This window comes from Manduca sexta, chromosome 5 (assembly GCF_014839805.1).
Source record: "Manduca sexta isolate Smith_Timp_Sample1 chromosome 5, JHU_Msex_v1.0, whole genome shotgun sequence".
NCBI classification, from domain to species: Eukaryota; Metazoa; Arthropoda; class Insecta; order Lepidoptera; family Sphingidae; genus Manduca; species Manduca sexta.
Genome location: NC_051119.1, coordinates 9,104,178 through 9,127,392, shown reverse-complemented (window position 1 = coordinate 9,127,392; position 23,215 = coordinate 9,104,178). Strand labels below are relative to the sequence as shown.

The 23,215-nt window shown below is 35.2% G+C and overlaps 1 protein-coding gene across 11 annotated transcripts in view; it reads left to right on the top strand.

Moving 5' to 3' along the window:
• The window catches only part of LOC115455890 (protein madd-4), a 416,434-nt gene that overhangs the window by 124,258 nt on the left and 268,961 nt on the right, over positions 1-23,215 (top strand). For 9 of the 11 annotated variants that reach the window (XM_037445350.1, XM_037445344.1, XM_037445332.1 and 6 more), the window contains one exon: positions 14,732-14,755. The exons of the other annotated variants lie outside the window; for them this stretch is intronic. The gene's annotated coding sequence lies outside the window, so the exon portion shown is untranslated. The remainder of the gene's footprint in view (positions 1-14,731; positions 14,756-23,215) is intronic. 11 annotated transcript variants of the gene reach the window in all.

Below are 23,215 nucleotides of genomic sequence, written 5' to 3'. Positions count from 1 at the left end.
TTATAATTCTTGATACTATATTTTGAATTCATAAAAACCGTTCTAAAGTGAGTCGCATACGCACACCGAGGTTCTGTATCCATATTTTTTCGTTTTATTATTATTTCATATAATATCGTACGTAATAATGGCAAGGTACGATTTTCTAGAGTCGGTTTGCATAAATCTGTGTATAAAGTAGGTTATACTAGAAAGTATAAAGCTGCTCATATCTAAGTATTTCAGTAATTTAAGAGATAAGCGTGTTCAAAATATAGTCAAGCAAAAATTTCATGATCCTTGTCGGGACGTAGGCCTTCCTCAACGGTTTATTACGACCTGTTGAAAGCGGCCTGCATCTATGGACTTCCTGTGAGCGTTATTAGATCATCTATCCACCTCGATCTACTGTCAATTTTGATCTCTTGAAAAGTCAAACAGGAAGCACAGAATTGGTATGAATCTGCTGTTGCTACCTTTATCTTTTTTGCTACTAAAGCTCTGAAAATAAAATCACTAATTACTTTTTTAAAATGACTATGTTTAAATATCTTTTTAAAAAAAATTAGGATAAAATTTTACATCTAATTAACAACGTGTGAAACGTATCAAGCGATGTCATCAGGCTTTCCACGCATATTATTATCGTAGATTTATTGCAGTAACTTAGTTATTAACTACCTGTCTGTTAATGGTAATATTTGACATAATCAATTCAAATATACGTATGAATGACGTGGTTATGTCTGTCTGTGTCATATTATTGATTTTTAAGGAGTTTATAATTCCTTTGTAGGTTTTAGTAAAGTTTTGTACAATTTGCTGGTTATAATTAAATTGCGTATGATTTGTTGCCTAGTAAGGGAGATCAAAAACACAGCCTTATGAGTCTTTACGATTTTTAAATTTTCCTGGAATTCTAATCTCTATATCCATTATCATAAAGAAGTTATGTAATGTCCATTTTACCAGGGAATGGGTTAACTGTCATTTGAACAGCTCGAACTATAATTCGAATTGAAAACTCAAAAACGAAATCATGATTGTCTTTTTTTACTTTTACATACATGCACGATTTCTCATGTCAGTTATGAAAAATCACATTTGTATTTATTATTATTTTTCTTAGCAAAACCGCATGCTTACTCTAGCTACGAATTCCACAAGGTTTTTGTATCATAAATCATATGTAGGTTACGACACGATTATGTATGTGGGCCGACGATTAGCATGTAGTCTCGCGTTACAATTAATCAAATATTAAATTTGAAACGTTTAAACTTGACGTGGGTGATCTCATTATCAAGTTTTATTAAATATTTGTAGTAGCTGATGAGATTTAATGTGTGGTGTTTGATGTAGTTTGTATGATGTTTTCAAATTCAGAATATATTCTAGCCTTTGCTGGTGATTTCACATAATATAATCCATTCGAAGTTCTCATGAACGATGCTCAGGTATGTAGGTTTCCTCAGGATGGCGAATGCAGTGAAATACCAAATAATACTTTGTAATTCAAGATATAGGATGGTATATCTACTGTTAATAGGCGGTCGTATCGTTTACCATCAGGCGAACGGCTAGCTCGTTTAGTAATTCAAGCAGCTTAAAAAAAAAGAAAAAAACATGATCTATACCAAATTATATTCTAAAAACTTTAGAAAATCAATGTCAATTTAGTTAAAATACAGAAACATGTAATTAGACCTATCGTTAAGTCAATAAAACCCGGACGAGGGTGAGTGCGTATTGAAATGAACAAACAGAAAAAACGTTGGGTTTATTGCTTCTGACTTCCACACGACGCTTTTACTTCAGTTTACGATTCATTAGTTAGTTGTTTTACGGAGTTATGTTTGTAATATAATAAAATCAAGTTGAAGGACATTGCAGCCAGTGTAGCTTCGGGACATAATAAGACTTAAAATCTAATGTCTCAGAATGGCGAGCGCAGTGGAATACAAAAGATTCCTTTTTAATTCAAGATATTGGATTGTGTATCTACTGTTTATGGGCGGTCGTATCGCTTACCATCAGGCGAATAGCAAGCACGTTTCGTCATTCAAAGCAATATCAAGTTGAAACCCACCTCAATGAGGGATTGACACAGCAAATGTTTTTAAGCATATTCCAGAAATTATTTAACCGCTCACTTGATTGATGACAGGCATTTTTAGGGGAAAATGTAAAGACTCATTTTATTGTATAGAACCTTTCTTGGTTCGCCGTGATCTTGTAAGAATAAACATTGACTGCTTCTGTGACGTAGTTGTTTCGGTACGAATGTCCTGTTGAGGTCCCGGAGTCGATGTCCGTGTTGGGTAATATTAAGTGTTTCTGTTCAGTATGAACCCGGAGTCCCTTAGAAATGTTCTCGGTAAATGGAACTAGTTTCGCTCTCTACCAGGGACCATGCATAGATGATGAAATTTGGGTGTGACATTACGTTTTTATAACCCCGAAAATTTATATCGTATGTTATGTAAGAAAATAAATACATCTTATTACAAATGAAAGGTCTACAATGTGTTATAGATTGGTAATAATATCGAGCTAAATAAATTGTCTACCAAAATAAATAGCCGTCTTATAACTCCATTAGTATTTAGATCAATAACTAAATTCGTTGACTTTGATTTATTTTTAGTACATGTATCATATTTTTAATTGCTTATAATATCAGTGAATCAATTTGATTATGTTATGTGAACACACTCACCTCTTTTTATCCCCGACATAGCAGACGGAGTTGGAACTAGTGCACTCATTTCTTGCCACAAATATTGTTACATATGACCGTGTTCTGGAAAATTCATCATGTTGCGTTTGGTTGTCAAGAATTCCTGCCCTTGCAACGGTTCGGCGGTAAATTTAACAAAATATAATTTGTCACTACATAGTTATATTGCGTTCGACATACTGTCTTGCTGCGGTCTCGGGTTCGTTTCTTGGTCGGGTTTAGTTATTTTAAAATGATTTGACGCTTTTGTTAAGCCGAGCCCATCCACTTGTCGGCCGATACGCAATCCGATTCGCATTCGCAACTCAGAGTTTCATCAATTTATTTATTTATTTATAAAGATACACTAAACAGATTCCTGACAATAATAATCTAAATTACATTACAGTGGATCTAATGGCTAGTCAGAATCCAAATAGAGTATACAACTTTTTCAAATTAGGTGACAAGTACATGTTTAGTTACAAAATAATAATAATAAATAAATATTGTTTTGTTTAAGACAATAGTTTTAATAAATGTGTACCAGTTTTATTAAGACTTAAAAAGATTGTATCATATTTTTTTTTCAAATTCGTACTGTCACCTTCCACCCACACAGAAATAAAAATATAGCTCTATTAAAACAAAAGTTTCATAAAGGTCTAAGGGTCAACTCTTACGATACCAATATAAAATTTATTACCTACCAAATGTTTGTGACTTATGTCCGAGTTTAGAAAAACAAAACTGTTGTTTAATGCAAATACATCGATTTAAATGCATCGTCGTATCGATATATGTGAATGGTGGACGATTATTCGCGCGGGCCACTTAATTAAACATCGATTTGTAATTTGATTAGTTCGTCCACCATTGATGTATCGATTTTGTTATATGTCGCGTTAGTTTTATATGGCAATATATTTTACATGAGTTATTTATTGTTGGACACCTGTATTGAAATCAGATTGAGAGTTTCGAGTGAATAGATTCGTGATAAAAGATCTTTAAACTTTTGTAAAGTATGCCATCATTCTAATATTAAAGATGCGAGTTTTTAAATTTGGTAGATACTTTATTGTGTTGGTGTCGTGGTTGTATTGTGTGTGGTACACCGCTCTTAATACTGGGTTTGAATGCCTGGCAAAGTGATATTGGGTTTTGATTCTCAGTATTAGCATGAAGTCTGGCGTTTATGCCCGATATGGCGATAGACTCGCCCTCTATCACATCATGGGACGGAACACACAGGCAAAAATTGGGTATCCTGGATGCACCTCTGCCTACCCCTTCTGGAATGAAAGCGTCATTGTTTGTTTGTATGGCTAACCATTTTATCTAAGGTAGCAGTTTTCGTGCTTATATCTAAATATAAGCACGAAAACTGCTACCTTAGATAAAATCGACTCACATAAAATCATACCTGGACTGTAAATAAATATGAAAATAACTACACAAGTAGTATATTTAATATTTTGTGAAATTCTAACCCCACTGATTAAGGCAATTAAACATTACTACGTTTGTAAATCAAAGGATTTCAACATGTTGACCTTAGTGCCTATCTGTGCCCTGTATGTAATGTGTTTATAATAATTAACGTGTGCCATTTATAGCGATTCAGTTGGTTATTTTGGCAAACAAACTGAAACAGACGAACAACTGGGCAACTCAGACTAATTGCTGGCCGGGCCGCTTGCGTCAAAAGTTTCACAATTACATTGGAGAGCCGTTATGGGCAGGGGCGGACTGTGTTGATAGGCGTGGTCACGAACCCCCTTGGCATGCAGATTGCGAACTTTACTTCTATGAGCTACATTCGTATAAACTTTGGCTGTAATGTGGATTGTGAAATCACATACCACTTTTTAGTATGCAGTTAAATAACTAATAGTAATAATAGTTAAATAAGTTGGAAATAAAATGGTGTTTTCGTGGTTAAGAGAAGGAGACGTGAGAGAGCATAATAAAATGAGTATTATTCATACTCCCTACGTTAGGCAGCGGCTTGTCTGTGTCTTTGGCATCACCGAGTCCATGAGCTGCGATGGCGGCTTACTATCAGGCCGCTAGCTCGTCTGTCTATACTGGCACATAAAAAAATATATACACAGGGGTTCATTTCTATCAATGCTACCTAATTGTATTTCTAAATCTATTAATCTCCATTTAGCTCACTCTAGTTTGACTTTATCAAAACGTAACTTTATTTCAGACAACGAAGAAATAAAATGTTAATAAATACCATTTCATTCTATTAAATAAAATAAAGGTATTTTTTATTTTTTTTTTCGTGGATTATGATGTATACTTTAAAGACAATTAAAACAGTTAGGATCACTAATAACGTCTAAATACCTATCTGTTATCAGTCAACATGTGTGGTATGTTTCCTAAAATGTTTTTGTTTTATGTTTTTTCGGTGGTCAAGAAAAGCCATCCTATCGACCAATTACTTTGAGTGCGCCCTCATATTATGTTTGAGTAGTTTCGTCTACTCGTAATCATTTATGGGGACTTAATAACAAAATGGCTTCCTTTTGTTACGCAGTTTATATTGTAACGGTCGAGAAATGCGTAATTTATTGTGGAAAATATTTAGGGCTATTTTATAAATAGCATCAATTATTTAGGATTTGCACGCGGTTTTGACCGAGTTCAAAAAAGGAGGGTTATATTTTTTTTTATATCTGTAAATTAAAACTAATTACATGAAATCTCTTAAAATAGTCTTTATACAACATCTGAAAATTTAACCATTTTTACATTCAGAATAATAAAAGAAAAATCGATGCTGTCTGAATTAAGCGACATTTTGTTTAAAAAAAAATAAGTAGGTTAAAAAAAAATAGAAAAGAAGCTGATTTTAAATATGTATGAAATTTAGTGTCGTAAAAAAATGTCGTTTGAGTCAATTAGCCTTTCAACCGTAGATATAATGATTTCTTATGTTTACGCGAATGTACATTAAAATAAATCTATTGTACGGATTTTATCGCGGATTTTTATTATAATTTCCTCACGATGAGTCCGCCCCGTGGCGACGAAGGCTGCAGTGTTCGAAACGTTGGGAGATTAAATTATAATATAAAATCCGAAAAATAGTTTTATTTTTAATTAATAATAAAAATAAGATTATTACTAAGACCGTAAAAAACAATAGATTAGAAAATAGCAAAAAATAACATTCATGTCGAATTGATAACCTCCTTTTTTTGGTTAAAAATCTTTAACTTTAAACACTATCTTAACTACCAAAAAAATCAAGTTAATTCATCAAATTGTCGCCGAACCACGTGAAAACGCGATAGTGCCGTTTTAATAAAACTATTAAAATATTCTCACGCTATACTTTCCAAACTTAAAAAAACAAACAATTTCACTGCCATTAACATTTGTCCATAATGTTAAACAACCTATGCCCTTAACACTATTAATATAAGGTAATAGTTTCCATGCGGAATTAATTTTAAAAAATTCTTACAAGAAGTTACTCCCATAATTTTAACCAATATAATTTGATCTTCAACACGCCCATAATCAAAGGCGATTAAAGCTCTTCCTCAATTGGAATATTTTGGGCCATCCAATATAACTTGGTCTAAGTAAGTCTTAAGAAATGAAACACTGAAGGATCTTGTATATTTGGTCGCTTTACTATTAACTACATAAATATTTGTCCAACAGCCCGTTAGTTTGTTGATATTAAATCCATATGTAATAAAATCGTAACGAACCAGTGCCTATAAATAAAGTCTTTTATTTTCTGGTTTTATGTAACTTATTCGGGCTTTTGGTATTTTATGTACAGTAATAGAATTTTACTTAAATAATTGTATTAAGTACGATTAGTATCCAGTAAGTTTAAACAGACAGTTGAGTGATGGTCTTGTGGTCCGAGGCTTCTGTACAACTTTGTAGGTACATTAAGAAAGCATCTAAAATCATCGGTCTAACTAAAATAGTATACACTAGACTATAGTAAGTATTTATGATGCTATGTTTTGCCATTTATGGTGCCATGAGTTTATAATATTTATTTGAACTGTTATCAAAATATTTTATATCCGCCCGGATAGCGACCACCGAACACAAGGTGTTAAAACCCGCCGTAGTGGCACGTAAGCTGGGATCAGGCTGCGTATATCCGGTTCCAACAGGCCGGCATAATTGTGTCGGCTATCGAGGGCTAATCATCACTCGTCAATTGATATTCTATTAAACTTCACTTACCAACAGGCTCATTGAGGTCGATACCGTATAAATAAAATACTGTTTTTTTTGTCCTCTACCAATTTAATTTATCCGCGCAGTAATTTAGCTGACCACTGCAAAGGTCCACTCCGTTCATTTCGAGCATCAATCTATAGTTTTTCTCGTTTCAAAACATCGTAGACGGAAATAAGAATAAAAAGCAAAACGAATGGAAAGTTTTTCAACCGGGAATATATAGAACCCGGGTATATTTATAAAACCGGGTATATTTGGCACCGGGTGGGTTAAACCTCCGTCGGTCAGTTAGAGCTGTGTTTACATAACTCAAACCTGTCCATTACCGTAATTGTGGAGAAGAAGGGCCCAAAGCGGTCAAGTAGGATGAAATTTAACCGCTTGCTTACAATATCACACGGTAATGAACACTATGAAAAAACCATACATACATACATACATAACATTACGCATTTATCCCCGAAGGGGTATGCAGAGGCGCAACTAGGGCACCCACTTTTCGCCAAGTATGTTCCGTCCCATGATGTGATAGGGGGCGAGCATATCGCCATATCGGGCACAAATTCCAGACTCCGGGCTGATAATGAGCAGAAAAACCCAAATATCACTTTGCCCGACCCGGGATTCGAGCCCAGGACCTCAGAGCGCTATTGTACCGGACATGCAATACAACTACGCCACCGAGGCAGTCAATGAAAAAACCAATTGTATTTTTTTTCTCCTTTCTCCTAATCATGTATTGTAGTATTTACCTTAAACTGATATTGAAAATAGCAACACCAGAGTTTCTTGCCCGTTCTTTTCTGGTGAGACCTGCTTTCCGAACTGGTGGTAGAGTTAATATTGAAGGAATCTAAATAATGTATCACATTTTACAGATTCAAATAAATCATTTCATTTCATTTCGATAAAATCCTTACTTATTATAAAACGAAGTCCCCTGCCGCGCCTGTCTGTCTAAACACGATAAACTCAAAAACTACCAAACGGAATTCTATGAAATTTGGTATGGAGATAGTTTGAGACCTTTAAAAGGACATGGATTACTTTTTATCTCGTGAAAACTCTTTTACGCGTATTAAAATTGCGAGCAAAAGATAGTAATAATATGAAATAAGAAAATATTTTAAAAATTTTCTTCATTCATTATAATCAGTATAATTTTTCCTCACTAAAGCGTCGAGTAGACGTTGTTTACTTCTTGCCGAGAAAGTAGGTAGGTACCTACATTATTAAGAAACAAAACTGTCCTATTTTCATCGGTCTACATAGCTCCTATATAGATTTTTTTACTGCCTCGTTGGCGTTGTTGAAATGCGTATGCGGTATAAGTACGACTACCGCTTTGAGATATTGGATTCGGGTCCCGGGTCGACACAAAAATAATAGTCACTGGGTTTTTCTATCTTAAAAATTAGTCAGTCGCCGTTCAGAGTCAGGAAGTTGGAGGTGTGATACCCCTGTGCCTCGGAAAGCACGTAAAGCCGTTGGTCCTGCGCCTGATCTCTCTCCGGTCATTTCGGCTTGCTGTCTCACCGAACAATGAGAGTGAACAAATAAAAAGTGCATCTATGTTTGCGCATACACTAATGCCCTATAATATATCTTGCGTACCTGGCTGATCTCCGTTGAGATTGGCCACCATGACCGAAATTCGTCTAGGAAGGATTTATATAGATTTTCTGTCCAAAAACATAATAAAAACAATAATATTTTAATATGAACGTGTAACCATGCGCTACATTCCAAACGTTAACTATAATTCATTCGGATGAACATGTAAAAAATAATTAAGTTTTAGAATGCGAACCGAGAGTATTAATATGATAATATTTGGACGACATAACATATTGCTATCGGATATAAAACTGCGGCTAAATCGGTGATTACCATGAAACTAGCTGTCATCCGCGACTCCGCCCAGCTATTAATGCAAAACAAACTTGGAATAATTTATGTAGAGATGATTCTAATAAAAACTGTGAACTTGTCACTTCTGTGCGTTGAACTACTGAAATTGAGAGGTTATAAGTTGTTGAATACATTAAATGTAAATACATTTATTTGTTGGGATGATATGTCAAATTACTGATTTACTTTGAATGAGTTTTTGGGATTGTATCGTGTGGAATTTATCAACATGATCAGTCATTTAAAGCCAAAAATCGTCATATTTAACAATTGTGCTATGAAGAATAAGTTTTGTAGAGTAGAATGCCATGAAACTAACCATTAAGTTGCTAAAAATGACCACAGTTATCTATAAACACGTACATACAATATAAGAGAAGTTGCTAAACATTTGTAGTATAGTTTTAGTTTTTTTTTTTGGTTTAAATAGATACTTATTTATTGTTTTTATTATTTTATTGTTGTTTTTTTGTTGAAGCTGTTGTACTGCCAGTAAATTTAACACCCAATGTTATAGTTGATTTTTTTACGTTTAATTTTTTTTTAAAAGACATTTCTCCTTTCCAAAGCTTTGTACCAGTTAATTAGCACATTAAAATCCGCCCATTCATAATAATAAGCTTTACTAGCTTGACTAGAAAATTAATAAACCTGCTTTGCGGGCACCTATTTAGTTTTTTTGATTTTTCAAGTTAACGCTGTTTGTACGAGATATTAGTTTCGTATTTTATCGCAATATATGTTTTTTTATTCTTCTAGTCAGGAAATACAATCAATTCCGTCAAGCGTTGCTGCGGGTAAAAACTAGTTTACAGTAAACGTTTCTAAATTCGATCAAATCGTCGCAGTGATGGTAATCCGATGCGTCGTATATAATATTTCGAACTCATTCATACGAATTGGTGATAAATTGGACTTAATTGACTTTCTACTTTTCGTGTGAATTCTTTATGTCGGCTTAAGGGCGTGAAATGTGCCGTCGAATGACAAATGCGTTTATGACAATTCAATTTACTATTTTTATGTTTGACAATGTGTGTGTTTATGTTTGAATGCGTACTTGCATTAGTGACATTGGTACTATGGTACGTTTTAGTTTATGATAGGTTACAGTATTAACAATTACTTATAGATTATTTTTCCACAAAACCATATACATTTTCGATGATGCTTTAATTATAGATAAAAACTGATGTGTGTACCGCAGGTTTGTATAAGATTTTAGAAATAAATCAACATCTAAGATTACTTCAAATTGGCGATGCATTTATGTCAATATTACAAACATTGATTGTTTGGAATAACTCAAAAGCGGAAAAAAATATGTAAAATAATAATATATTTATCTAATACGTATTTTAAATAACATCCAATTAAAATTTCGAATATCTAAGGCGCCAAAGGATGTAGGCATCTAACCGGCTTTTAAATATTTGGCATGATTTGTATAATTAATCTATTCATGCCGAATACACACAAACGGACATAATTATCCAAATCGTATTAACTTTAATGTTTCCATTGCCTTAATGCGTAATTTTATGGACCGTTTGCTAAACGTATTAGATACAAATAGCAATAAATTAAACAACGTTTAATCCCGATATAAAGAGCACATTAAGAAGAATATTAAAATAAATATACGATATATAGAATTAATTATATATAATCCCTTATGTATTACAAAATGAAAACTGGGCCGAGGCAATAACTTGATCTGATAGTTAATTTATTATAAATAATGTATGGGTTGTGTTGGTTTTTGATTCGTGGACGCGGCGGGAGGCAGCGTTGACACCGGCCCTAAGTTTTCGACATCGGTTTGACGATAATTCATGATGAAGTGTTATTGCGTTGGTTAACATTTTTAGGTTAGTTTGATTGCGGGATTTATTGGTTTAAATAGGAAAAGTTTTGTTATTAAAACTGGATACTGTGTGTTTGTTTAAACAAAACTATTCTCTGACGAATTATTTTTACTGTTTTATACACTGTAATAAATTTAAACAATATAAAAAAAAATATGATACATGTTATATTTTATGATCTAGTAGATAAATAGGCATAATATTGGTTCAGTGATGTTTTAATTTAATTTTATTAGTGTTTCTCAAACTATATTTATTCTATAAATATTTTATCCTATTTAAAAATTTATAGGAAATGCTATTATTAAATCTACAGGAAAATCTATATTGAAGACTGATTGATGAAAAGGTTATTTTTAACAGTCAAGATAATAGGGCGATACAAAATTCTACGAACGCTCGTCTTTTTCAACTAAATAGAAATTTTGAAATTTATCATCGTCGACCGCTTAATAATATCAGCCCTGTATTATATACTGTCCCACTGCTGAGAATGGGCCTCCTCTACTACTGAGAGGGATTAGGCCTTAGTCCACCACGCTGGCCTAGTGCGGATTGCTAGACTTCACACACCTTCGAAATTCCTATAGAGAACTTCTCAGATGTGCAGGTTTCCTCACGATGTTTTCCTTCAGCGTTAAAGCGAACGATAAATTCACAAAGAATATACACATGATTTTTTAGAAAAGTCAGAGGTGTGTGTCCTTGGGATTTGAACCTGTGGACATTCGTCTTGGCAGTCCGTTCCACACCCAACTAGGCTATCGCCGCTTATTAGGCAATGATTTTTAGAGTATTTTATTTTATATGGCCACGTCAAAGTGCTCCACACTACACCTGATGGTAAGTGGAGTGGGGTCCATACAATGTCAACTGACGACAGATGATCAACCCTCGGCAGTGTACACAGTTTTTCCGGCTCATTGGAATAGAATATACATAGGCTGATCCTAGAACACGACACACTTGGGCCACTATGGCGGGTTTTAACACCTTTTTTGTTTTCGCGGAGAAAGTGTCTTATAGTGTTGCCCAAATGCAAGAACAAGACGAGACTTAGCCAGTCTTGGTCTTGGTCTTGCGCCAATACACCTGATCTTGGTCTTGGTCTTGGTCTTGCGCTCCCAGTCTTGGTCTTGGTCTTGGTCTTGCAGCAAGAGTCTTGCAAGTCTTGCAATTACCTATTAGTCTATTACTATTTATTAAAGTTTACTTTAAATCTTAGAAAAACGTATTAGAATTGGAACATTGTGAGCTTGAATTAACATAGCCATAGTAAAGATCAAGCAGATTAATAAATATACCTATATGTCGTTTTCCATGGAAGTAACTGTTTCTTAATAAACATTTATGATTTATAAGCTTACATTTGCTAAAACATGTAAAAAAACAAATTAATTACAATAACTTGACTGTATTTTAAAGAACAATACTTATCTGTCTAGAAAGAGATTGAACCTTCAACTTATAAGAAATTTATTTATTTACTCTTAAAATTCGAAATTATTTTGCATGAGTATACCTACGCCCTATGGCGGCAATCAAATAGTGTCAAATGTTATGATTTCGGCGTGGCGGCAACGATTGTTTTAGATTTCAAAAGAAGCCGCCGGCGCGTGTATCATAACCATGTACTTCCGAAAAGCGGCAAATTTCTTTAAGAAGTAAGTACAAAACCTTTGATGCCGCATTATCAAAGTGCCGATGGTTAAAACATAGCTATGCATGCACTCAGTTTGATTTTAATAGATATTTTTTTATTCGCTATGTTTATGGTATTAGTCGTAATGCGCATAGGTCCAGTTTTTCATATTCTTTGATACAGGTTTTTGCGTCTCATAGAATTCCTAAGCGTACCTACCTATACACCGAACTGTTACACCTAACTACTCAGTGAAATAGCGCTAAGTCCTAGCTGCAAGACGCAAGAGTCTTGCAGGCTATGTCTTGTTCTTGCTCAAGTCTTGCACGGTCAGTCTTGGTCTTGGTCTTGCTAAAAATACGCGGTCTTGTTCTTGGTCTTGGTCTTGCAAAAACGCAAGAACAAGACCAAGACTGCAAGACCAAGACTGAATTTGGGCAACACTAGTGTCTTATGACTACCGCCCAGCCTTCGTGGGGGGCGACTGAGCGGTTATGTTGGGGTCACCGTGCCTTACGACCCGGCGTTGCGCCGCCCGGATTTGATGTCGACCTTCAGGCGACCGCCAGGCCGAGTTCCTAACCTATATACAACGCACGGCATACCAACTAAAACTCCGCGGTGGCCCTCTTCGGCGCATTAGGGACGACTGCGAGCTTCCTCTGACGGAAATGTCTAAGTCTACATCCATAGCCGCCCCTGCGGGTTTTAACACATGGTGTACGGTCGTCGCAGTCCGGGCGGATATAAAATATATCCTACCACCAACAAGTTTGGAATTCTTTTGTAAGATAATACAAGAAAGAAACAATATTTAATTGAAGTCGAAATTCTGAACAATATATTTTACCTATCAATGTGTTGATTAACAGGTATATATGACAGATGTACAATATAGAACCCTAAAGGTACAATTCCATACATCGCTGGCTGTCGACTACGACCCCACGAGTTTAAAGCATGGACGAATTATAAGATCTTTACGTTTAAATTTAAAAACTCTAGATTTATTTCAGGGATGGCAATCGCTCTTGGCGATTTTATTTCTACATATTAAATTGGTTTAACAATCTAACTGAGCTATGATTTAAAAAGCAATAAATCATGCCTAAACTTTTCAACAAACCACCGAATAGAAATAATAGTGTGTGAAAATAATTTGATTTTATTTTATAGCATTGCCAAAAGTTATCAAATGCAGAATTGACGAGTTTTTATGCCCCCACTAGCTTTTGCTTGCGGCTTCGCCCGCGGCCGGAATTCCGGAATAAAAATCCCTTTATATATTTTCCCGGGATAGAAAGTCTATAACCCTTCCAAGGTCCTAAACTATCTCCATAAAACATAAAAATCCGTTCTGTAGATTTTGAGAAAATCAATAACATACAGACAGACAGAAAAGAGGACTTCGTTTTGTATGTATAGATTAAGTGTCGCTCTCTAGTCTACTGTAGTCTGTGGTGATTTACGGAACAGCACGTTAAGTTGATTTCTATCGCGGACACACCCCGCTGCGATCTCGCGCGGATTGTGTATTTTATGTCGCTTCTGACAAATTGGATATTTTATGATATACTCAGATATTACCGTGACGATGTTTCGTAATTGTTTTTTAATTAAACTGAGGATTTTACGATGATCTTTTTATGACTTATGGTTTTGTCATCGGTTTTAAGTATTGGTAGTGCCAAAAATAATTTGATTTTTAAAGACTTTAGCCTAGTTGGGTGTGGAACGGTCTGCCGAGACAAATGTCCGCAAGTTTCAAATCCCAAGGGCACACACCTCTGACTTTTCTAAAAAATCATGTGTGTATTCTTTGTGAATTTATCGTTCGCTTTAACGGAGAAGGAAAACATCGTGAGGAAACCTGCACATCTGAGAAGTTCCTCTGTAGGAATTTCAAAGGTGTGTGAAGTCTACCAATCCGCACTAGGCCAGCGTGGTGGACTAAGGCCTAATCCCTCTCAGTAGTAGAGGAGGCCCGTGCTCAGCAGTGGGCAAGTATATAATACAGGGCTGATATTATTATTATTATTAAAGACGAATAAAGAAAGATTAAGTTCTTAATGTAAGTTTAGTAGTCCATTTCTGTTGTAATACTAGCTCGAGCAGCCTTTGTAAATACACTGATGATAGATAATTTCTTTTTAAATATGCTATTGTTCCTTATCTTGATTTTCAAATAACTGCCAGCTACTTTCTGTATGTAATTTTGAAATTTTGCCAATACATCTTACGTCTAAATATGATTTACTAGTTGAGACGGATATTAATGTAACAGAAAAAATTTATTCATCTCTAGATAAAAATGTTTAAGATTTTTAATTGACTATTGAATTTCTAAAAAAGTCTAATTAGTACTTTCTTCTGTTTCAGGTTAGTCGTGTTATTCCTGATCAAGTAAGTAATAACTTTTCCGTTAAAAATGATATACTTTACTTATAATTTCCCCTCCTAAGAACTCGTGAGAATTATGCTAAGGAAATTGAACCGAAATGTTATATACGAAATTAGATCTAATTAAAATGTATAGATAATCCTCCTTATTCATAGACGTTTTTTATCTAAGGACAGAGTAAAGCTATGATAACAAGTCTGTTTCTCAGTGCTAACGGCATGGCTTCGCAGTACGTAGCCATAGGGCCGTTGTGATTGGCTAATATTGTTGTATCTCAATAAATATCTAACTAAGATGGCCGGAAACTAGTGCTAATTAAATAGAAGTCGATTTCTGATATGGATAAACCTTATAATGAATAGGATTCTTGTAAGAATAATTGTCATTGATTTTTTTATACGCGCACGGTGAAGTCACATCACTACACCTAATGGTAAGTGGAGTGGAGTCCAAAAGAATGTCGACTGACGAGAGACGATTACCCTCGACAGTCGACACAATTATGCCTGTTAGAACCGGATATACACAGACTAATCCCGGAACACGACACTATATGGAATCACTATTCCGTTATATCGTTATAAATATACATCAAATAGAGTAGAATGCATTAAAATGCGTCAAATTTCAATCAGTGCTCTAATTAAATTGGTTAATTTGTGTGAAGGTCTATAAACTTTTGATTGGCTGTATCTAATTCGTCTGATTGCTTCTGTTTAATTGTAATGATCTGTCACAACATGTTGGATTTATTATATCCTCTCATATTAATTTCAGTTGAAATGTCAATTAATTTACTAAGTCAAAATTAATAGGTACATCATTTGATGATACTCAATTAATTTTGAAAAATGTATTTGTTGGAATATCTTATGTCGAGTTGACGTAGTAATTAAAGGTTTAAGAGTGTCGCAACGCGGTCAACTTGTTGCCGAGCAACACTACACTATTATGAAGCAACTTGTTGAAGTTGCTAACGTAACGTCTAGTAGCGTCAAGATTTATTTTCAAAAAAATTACTCACAGAATCAAGATTCAAAAGCGTTAATTGTTGATTGTATTAATAATAATTTAATTACCGCATGCAATTAACCATTTTGAAATGAATTATTAAAATTGTTCGCAGTCGTATCAATGATATTTACTGCATGCCTCCGAATAATACCAATGCTTAATGAATTTCGAATACGTTGAAATGAATGTTTACTTCTGGGTTGTTGTTGAGTCAGGTTTTCTTAATAGGTATAGTCATTACTCATAGCTAAAAATAAGTTAAAGCGACATAGTCATAATATACAAGGATCCTTAAACAAGGAATAAAATACACTATCGCTTAGGTATAGCGACCACCGTACACAAGGTGTTAAAACCCGCCATAGTGGCCTACGTAAGTGTCGCGTTCCGGGATCAGTCTGTGTATCCAGTTCTAACAGGCATAATTTGTCGAATGTCGAGGGATAATCGTCTCTCGGTAGTCGACATTCCATTGGAACCCATTACACTTCGGGATCAATCTGTGTATCCAGTTCTAACAGGCATAATTGTGTCAACTGTCGAAGGGTAATCATTTCTCGGTAGTCGACATTCCATTGGACCCCACTCCACTTACCATCAGGTGCAGTGGTCACTTAGCTGTGCACGTATAGAATATGCTAGGTGTCTCTCTCGCGGATAAAACCAGAAATGAGGTTATCCGTGAGAGAACCAAAGTAACGGACATAGCTCTGAAGTGACCGATGGCCGCTGGAGCAGACGAGTCCTAGAGTGGAGACAGCGTCTCGGTAAGCGTAGCGTAGGACTACCTCCGACCCGTTGGTCCGACGACATTCGTAGGATCGCCGGTGGAAGTTGGATGAGGAGTGCGGACGACCGAGCAGCGTGGCGCGCTCTAGGGGACGCCTATGTTCAGCAGTGGACAGTTGTAGGCTGATAAGTATAAAAATAAAAAAAGCTCACAAGTTGGAGCGACATTGTCGTAATATAGACACGTACAAGGCTCCTAAAACAAGAATTAAAAGACACTATCGGTTACGTATCACGCAGACGCCAACTTTAACACTTACTATTTATAATTTAAGTCTAGCTTGAGTTTCTTAACTTTTAGACATACGGTATATGTTTTATTATTTTTCATAATTACATTTAAGGAAATTGTCTCCAGTAATACTTTCCTAATTAGTATGGGAGAATAAGTATGTTCGGGTTAGGATTTTAGTATTTTTAACCTCCTTGTCAGCAAAAGTAAGCAAAGGTCTCCCATGCTTATTTAAGCATAATAATAATAATAATATCAGCCCTGTATTATATACTTGCCCACTGCTGAGCACGGGCCTCCTCTACTACTGAGAGGGATTAGGCCTTAGTCCACCACGCTGGCCTAGTGCGGATTGGTAGACTTCACACACCTTCGAAATTCCTATAGAGAACTTCTCAGATGTGCAGGTTTCCTCACGATGTTTTCCTTCACCGTTAAAGCGAACGATAAATTCACAAAGAATACACAAATGATTTTTTAGAAAAGTCAGAGGTGAGTGCCCTTGGGATTTGAACCTGCGGACATTCGTCTCGGCAGTCCGTTCCATACCCAACTAGGCTATCGTCGCCGTCATATTTAAGCATAGTTATAATTATTACAAAATTTCTTTATTTTTATTTATTTATCCAAAAAAAAAAACAATTAAATAATTATTGCTAAATCACATTTAACACCTCTCCGTCCACCATCGCAAAATTAGCGAACCATAGACCTCCTCTCTTTTATTGCTTACATAATACTGGAATTACTCCTAATGATTAATTTCAAAAGTTTTTATAAACGCTCGCATAAAAAAACAATTTTAATTATAAAATGTATCGTGGGAACATCTATATAGCAACCATTTTGTCAAACTTATAGCATAAATTATTCATTCTGTGTGCTATCTTATCTATATATTTTTGCGTTGAGCGCAATTCAAACTCATTTTATCTAACACAAACATGATTTCCCTCTTAATTTCACGATAAAAAACATTAAGCTATCTGGATGATACCATTTTTTATAATGTTTACTAAAGTTTTAGTCAGGTGGGTAAACAGAGATAACGATAGCATTTCAGCGATTTAATCGCAAATGGAATATTGTATTAATATTAATCACGTACCTACCGCGTTACTTAGACGATATTAATAATTAAGAATAATTAATTTTTTATTTCGTATTTTAATGCTGAGAAATTGAGATATTTTTAGGGTTGAAAAAGAACACTTCTAAGATCATCTTATAAGATCATATTTTGTCAGTCTGTCAAATACTGTTTTATTCAGGAACGCTTGGCGGTATCAAGTTAAAATATAACAAATAATATTTTAGCTGTGAAAAAATTAAACTTTGAGTCAACGTGAACGAAAGATATGATCGTTGATGTCGCATATTTTGCGATTTTACACGGGATTTAAATTCTATAAAGTACTTATCAGTGACCTACAATCATCCTATTTGCCAAAAAACAAAACTATATCCTACGGCATATATAAAGCAAGAATCTCAAAACCGTAAATATGTACTGAATAAAAAAAGCGAATTTACTAGTACAAACTTATTATATTTGTTTGGTGTAATAACCGTATTTAAAGATCGAACGGCAAATAAACGGCATTCCCTACAAGTTCGTACGGAACCCTCGGTGCGTGAATTCGACTCGAACTTGTCCGGATTTATATTTTGTATTTAATGCTGAGAATTTGAGATAATTTGAATTGCGTAAGCCGGCAACCGAGCAGATGTTTCTGATAGGATATCTCACTTACCATACGTATGGCAATACCAAGCTACTTCGTATATTTTTGATGGGGCTATCATGGCCCTACATCGATATAGCCCTAGCATTTATACTGTAAACAAGTACATAATTGATTTGAATTTGACATTTTGGTTTCAGTTCTTATCAATATTTGTGATACGTTGTAGTCATGGAAAGCTGTTCAAATTAAAGCTGTTGGCCCTTGTAAAAATAAGGTCCAATGTAAGAGCTTTACTGAAATGGACCAGTAAAAATAATAAACGGCTGTATGTTTTGATTGAATTGGCTTAGAAGTTTGATTTTTTCATAGCTCCAAGGGACAGTAGACCTGAGCATTTGATATAAATGTCAGCTTAATACCACCACGAGTTCCTGAGAAAAGGGTCTTGACAGACGGACGGACATACAATAAAGTGATCCTATAAGGGTTCCGTTTTTCCTTTTGAGGTACGGAACCCAGAAAACTAAAATTTCAAATGATTTATACATAAACTAGCTTCCGCTCGCAGCTTCGCCCGCGTGGATTTCGGACTTCAAAAATGGAGCCGGTCGCGAACGTTCGAGAATGTTCGTTTTACGAAGCTACTCGCTAGGTGATTCGCTAGCCTCTAGGTGCCAAGCAAGCTGCCTGCCTGTGCGTTCGCGACCCTATATATATACAAAAATAATCCTTATAGCATGATTCAGTATTCACGCATGATGGCTTATTATTAGCGTATTTCATGTATAACTTTGGTGTTTCTATACCGATTTCTATGATTCTTTTTATGGAATATTTAATAATGTTAACTTTTTTAATTAGGGATGACTGAGAGTGTTATAAACGTAAGAGTAGACAAATATAATGAGAAAGCTTCGAACTGCTAAGCTATCGGGACTTACACGTGTTATTGTGAGTCAACCATAAAAGATAGACACATGCTGTCGTGGGATATTTTTTACATAATCTTAAGGAGAACATTTCCGTCATACATGATTTCTGTGTAGCTTTAACCATTAAGGTTGCACACGCGACGGAAGCTTAAAAAATGGAGTAACTTCTCCCGTTTTCCCAACATTTCCCTTCACTGCTCTGCTCCTATTAATTGTAGCGTGATGAAAAGTATACTATAACCAGCACAGGAGTATGAAAAATTACTGTACCAAGTTTCGTTAAAATCCGTCGAGTAGTTTTTGTTTCTATAACGGTTATACAGACAGACAGACAGACAAAAATTTTACTAATTGCATTTTTGGCATCAGTATCGATCCCTAATCACCCCCTGATAGTTATTTTGGAAATATATATCATATACAGAATTGACCTCTCTACAGATTTATTATAAGTATAGATAGAAAGATAAAAATACTCCACTTAATATCGATGGAAATTTAGCAAATAGCAATGAATTGATCGTGTTATTTCTTCCTTTTACAAATGGATTTTTAAGATGGGGCATCGAGAGCAGCTACCTTAATCACTGTCGCTTCAAGAAAACTTTCTTAGGAGACTGTCCACCATTCTTGAAGACGCTAGGATCTGAATTCATAGAATTTAAAAAAATATATACAGACAACAAGCAAATGGCTAATTTATACAAAAAAACATCTTTTGGTGCCAATCGATATTGCTTGCTGACTGTACAATTTTTCACAATCCGTTTGCACTGATTTTAATGTTTTCAAAAATGATGGAAATTCTCCTAAGAAAGTTTCTTTGTAGCTACAGTGGTTAAGGTAGTTGCTCCTACTGACTCGTCTCAAGAACACCCTGTATACAACAACTGGACTATTTAAAGTGGTCCGTTTTTAAAGCCATCCTGTATACGTAAAATGTAAACCTGAGTATTCAAGACCAGAGACCAGAGACCTGAGATCAAGACCGATACCATAAAGTCTGGGTCTCAAGTGAGAAAAAAATAAACCAAAAATCAACAAGGCACAGAGATCTTGATTTTAATTAAATTGCAATTACTTCATGCGTTCGAATTCATTATCAGCGGTAATTGTACAAAAAAAGACTTAAATTAACAGTTCAAGTTTATTTTAAGGGATTAAAGGAATACTTTATTTACCTGTATTGAAAACTAAGTGTAAAGTTAGAGGAGATAGGACATTCATTTTCCCAATATTATTAGCGCACGTTACCAATCTCCTCTAGAAAAATTGTTATTAATTTTTATTTTATCTAATCACTAATTTGCTTCTATCATAAATTTCCAATGAGACAAAAATTCAGATTTTAATTAATTATTTTTTATATTTAATCGATAAATATATTTGGGCTGTATTGCATTCACCATTAGATTCAAAGTTGATATTTCGTCGAATTCAAAAACTACATTTTTAAATGTCAATAGACAAGGATAAATCGGAGCCTGAAATCGTTTTCCTGATTGGACAATGCTTTATGGGAGTTCCAAATTCAAATTCAATTTATTGTATTCTGTTTTGTTTACAAACGAGTTAAAAATAAATGCTCTATCGTAAACACTGTCACTCTAACTACAGAGAGAAATTTTGTAGATATATTGAAAGATTTTTTTGGTACTTGTTTGCTTTTTTATTTTCAAGTAGGTATGCCTGCTGTGACTCTAAGTTCGGTGTTTGAGATCCATAAACGTATGGTTAGAGTATGATTTTCTAACATTACCAAAGGGCGTTGGCGACACGAAAGTATCTCATTGTAAAAACAAAACCAAACATTTCCTGCAACGTTCTTAAAAGTTTGTGCCGACCACACATGAGATAGGGACCGGTAACAAGGAATATATGTAGTAATTCATACTATTTCATTTAACAAAGCTAAGCCGATAAGTATCAAAGGCCATTGCCGCTGTTACGCGTGTTTGCATCAGGCGAGTGACCTGCTCGTCTCGTCATCCAGCTGAATAAAATATGCAAATCATTTCGCGTGCGACACGCACTCTAGTATCTCTTACTATTAAAACATTAAACGCGAGCTAAGTACGGATTAGCTGTTTAAGTACGGATTTCGATCGTAAGTAGCGGTAGGGGAGAAAATAGAAATAGAAGGTTTCAAATAAGGTCTTATTTAGTTTTTTTCTTTTTATTCCAATGAGTGTTATATGTTATGTATGTGTATATGTTTCACAATTGGGGTGTCAAGTGTACGAGAGAGGGGGCTATGCTATTTGATACGCAGCCCCGATAGTACAGTGGTACAAGATGTGGTGCACAGATGGGAAAAGTTGGGAGGAGAGTTGGGAGAGAATTTGGGGCAGGGGAGTGTGGTGGAAGGAGCCTTGCTTTAAGATAGGCGGAGAAGAGAAGGAAGGGAAATGTTATCGAGCTCTGATAGCCCATTCGGTGTGGTGAGCGAATGCATAAGAATTGCCCCGAGGAAGGTCATATTATCAGATTCAACTTCGTGAGAAAATCTATATACGTAAGAATTTCAAAGGTCTAATAACCCGAAGTAGTGTAGTCTGGTGCCTAAATCATCTAAGAAGTAGAAAACACCCGTGCCCAGCATTGGGATAGTTTTAAATACAGCATTGCAGTGGCGAATAGTGAAATCCAAAGGGTAACCTAACATAACATATAGGTACTAACATGCATAAATGTGGTCTACAAATCGTTCTAATTTTACATAAATAATGAAAAGGAAGCCAGTAGACATCGGGTTATATAGACTCTTCTCTACTGCAGCGTTGATATTATTAAGCCAATAAGAGTTCAAAAGATATTTTTACTTTAGTTCGTACCAATTTCCGAAGCACTAAAGCTCAAGATTACATCACTCATGTGTGACCTCACAACACATACCATTCAGCCGGTTTGTAATTAAATCTGTCGCATTAATCTAAAGATTTCTATCCATTTAGGAGATGAATAGATGCATAAATACGTCACGCTAGTGCGTAACAAATGACTTGATAGAATAAAGTAGGTTTTGGAGACGGTGAGATGTATAAAGGTAGCAAATGTTATGAGAAGTAGGTAGAAGATTGGATAGAAGTTTTGAGAGGCACAAGGTGTTAAATGCAGTAATATTGAGAGTGAAGTGCCTACTGACATCAGCCACATGAAGTTCAATGCTGAACATAGACCTTCCCTAAGATATCCTGACGGACCTGTCAAAAGCCGCCTACCTTATACCTTAATATGTATTTTTATTCTATAACACCAATCTCGCTGCCTATCCCTTTAATACCACTACCGTGAGGCCGCAAGTTCCCGCAGTTGTTAAAATAAATTGATCACTTCAGTCCCTGTGCGTTGTAATCCAAAAATAATTTTAAGGCACCTAATAATAAGTTCACAGGCTATCTATTGATGAGAGATGATTATCCCTCGCCAGTCGACACAATTACGCCGGCCTGTTCGAAATTTAAACATACTTAATTTGCTTTTGGGTATCCATCGGCAAACGTCGAACAAAATCGTTTATGAATTTTGTCCGTATCTAATTACTATTAGTTTTAAAATTAAACTATTATTTAGGATGTTTTCGCGGTTTTTATACTATAATTTTCTCTCGAGTTTGTAGACTTCGTAGTCTGCAATCGCTGAACACTTTTAAGGAGGCTCCAATCATTATCTGTGCCTTTAAGCCACAAATCCTTGCCAAAAAACACCGATTCCTGCCTAGGATGATTGGCGGGGCTGTTGAAATTAAAAAACATCCGATATTTCAATAGAGAAGATGGTGGGAACTTTGCATAAGCCTGGAATCCA